Raw genomic sequence first — 3,232 nt, forward strand, 5'->3', positions numbered from 1 at the left:
ATTCTAAAATATAAGGTTTGCTATTCAATTTTATATCGATAAAATCAGTGATTTGGTCATCCACAACGCAGAAAATTCAGACTGTATCGCGTATATTTTAGTAAGATTAACGTGAAGAATGATCAGCCATTGTCGCCTTTGACATCACAGGGTCACGTGATCAGTATCTAATTAACTTAGATTTTTAATTCAGAGGTTTTCATTTGAGTCAATAATTGGTTAATTACTGTGGTTTATCTGCAGTAAAAACACAAAATTTATAAACTGTGGTCATCAGGAACGTTTTACGCTTTTTATTTCAAATAATATAGAAACATGCGATAAGTCCTTTAATAGAGAGATACACTATCTCTCCCACCAGAGGGTCATTATACCTAAAGCAGTTTCTTCAGACTTGTACTTTTCAATCGTCCAATTATATGAATATAATGTTCTTAAGTATTTTAAAATACGAAGAAACTTGTACCAGTATCTTTATAGGAAATGTTATTCCAGAATTATATACCATATCTATAGTATTTTTTTTCTCCGGGGATTTAAGATATTTTTAACTCTACTGGACATAATGTTGCAATGGTTACTAAAAATAAATAAATGTGCTTAATTCTTTGTACATGTAATTCTAGACCTCCTACAGTTTTAGACTGATATCAAATATACCTGCCTTCCACACTTACTGTTCTTTTCTTGTTTTTGATGTTGCCATAGTTGCTTTAATTAGAATAATGTGTGAAACTTTCAAAATGCTACAGTTTTTTACTAATTTAAATAAAGAAGACTACACAGCTATGGTAAGAATGAATATTTTATATAAACATTTACTTTGGTTTTTTAGCTCCCTCAACAAAGTTGGGGGAGCTTATGTAATACCCTTGGCGTCCCAGGTTAAAGTTTTTGGTGCAGTTTTCTTTTCAAGTACTTCTGTGCCCTATATTAATCAGAGATGCATGGAGGATGCTTCTGGTATGTTTCGTTGTACCAGTCAAGGTTTCAGATGCTGTGATTTCAGTTAAGGAATGACCAGGTTAATGTTTTTGGAGCAGTTCTTAGACCAGGTTAAAGTTTTTGGAGAAGGTCTCATTTCCAAGTAACTATAAGCCCTATATTGACCAAACTTGCAGGGATGATACATCTAAGGATGCACGCTACTGGACTTGCTTTGGATGCTGGATCTGACCTACATTTTCCGGATGAGTGACCAGGTTAAAGTTTTTAGAGCAGGTCTAATTTCCAAGTAACTATAAGCCCTATATTGACCAAACTTGCATGGATGATACATCTAAGGATGGACACTACTGGACTTGCTTTGGATGATGGATCTGATTGACATTTTCTGGATGAGTGACAAGGTTAAATTTTTAGAGCAGGTCTCATTTCCTAGTAACTTTAGCCCTATGTTGACCAAACTTGCATGGATGCTACATCTGAAGATGCACACTACCAGACTTGCTTCGGATGCTGTATCTGACCGACATTTTCCAGATGAGTGACCAGGTTAAAGTAAACTATAAGGGCTATCTGGACCAAAATTGCTTGGATGATGCATCACAGGATGAACTCCCTCAAACTTGCTTCAGATGCTTGATATGACTTACATTTTCAGGATGAGTGCCTAGTTTAAAGTTTTTTGGTAAGTCCATTCCCAAGTAACTGCAAGCCGTATCGGACCAAAATTGCATAAATGTTACATCTAGGGATGCACACTATCTAGGGATGCACACTATTAGATAATTACTAGAGTAGTTTGGGACTTTGCCTTACTTAAAGACAACATTCGTTGAGGTGAGCTCTGTAATCTCTGATTACCTATGTTTTTTTTTCAAAAAGCTAACCTTCCTTCAGTTTCTTAATGCTTTAATTACATGTAATTAAAGAATGTAAAGAAAAAATATCAATGAGATTTGCACACAGGGATTTATTTAAATTGTCATTTTCATTCAACAGTCGGCATAACAGTCAAGTTACCTTTCAACTATATTATTTACATTGATTAATTATCATATGTGACAGTGACAAACTTCTTGTAAAGCATAATATTCCTATATATGATCAAAATAAAGCCCTACCCATCTCCTGAACCCCTGTCTCTAGGGCTATGAATTTCAAAATTTTGGAAGTAGTAGTATTGCTGATCATAACCATGCACTTAATTTGCTTAATACCCAGGAGCAGAAAAGAACATTTTTAAAGAATTGAAACTTTTTCTTGTATGATCAATAAAGCACTGCCCTAACTCCGAACCCTTGACTGATTGGCCAGAAATTTCACAATTTTGGAAGAGACACACTTGCTCATCCTAACCATGCACTTCATTTGTTTGCACAATACCCAGGAACAGAGAAAAAAATTTCAAAGAGTTATTGCATTTTTGCTATATGATCAATGTATACCCACCCTAAAACCAGAACCCTTGACCTTAAAACAATTTTGGAAGAGGCACCCTTAGTCATCATAACCATGCACTTAGTTTGTCTGCTTAATACCCAGGAGCAGAGAAGAAGAGTCTCAAAGAATTTATGTATTTTCACCATATGATCTTGCCATATGATCATACATGTAATATAGACCTGCCCTAACTACAGAACCCCTGATTAAGGTGCCATGAATTTCACAATTTTGGAAGATGCATCCTCATCATAACCATGCACTTAGTTTTGTCTGCTAAATACAAAGGAACAGAGAAGAAGAATTTCAAAAAGTTAATGCATTTTCACTCTTTGATCAATAAAGCTCTGTCCTAACTCCAGAGCCCCTGACCCTGGGACCATGAATTTCACAATTTTGGTTGAAGTCTCAATGGCTCATTACAACCATGTCCCCAGTTTGACTACTTGATGTCCAGGAGTAAAGAAGATTTTTAAAGGTTGCATTAATTTTGATGGTTTAGGACATACCCCTTAGGTCCCTTGAAATTGGTTCAGTGGTTCAAGAGAAGAAACTGATGTGCAAAATGTAAATGCACAATGACAGACAAAAACAGAAAGCAATAGGTCACCTGAGTGAATCAGGTGATCTCAAAAGTGGTATCCATAGTATCTAATATATCGATTTTCAACTGTTTTTCTTATAGGTGTATCAGTGAAGCATGAGGAAATACATATAATTCTCATGGAGAGAGATTAAATAATTTGTTAAGAATGATTATTAAGGGATGCAGTCATATCATGGTCAGTGACTTTTTGTGACGTATTGAGGAAATATTCCTTAAGAAAGTGGAAATAAAATGCACTCA

This window comes from Saccostrea echinata, unplaced genomic scaffold, assembly GCF_033153115.1.
Source record: "Saccostrea echinata isolate AGI-Se365-2 ecotype Australia unplaced genomic scaffold, CSIRO_AGI_Sech_v1 ptg000008l, whole genome shotgun sequence".
NCBI lineage: Eukaryota > Metazoa > Mollusca > Bivalvia > Ostreida > Ostreidae > Saccostrea > Saccostrea echinata.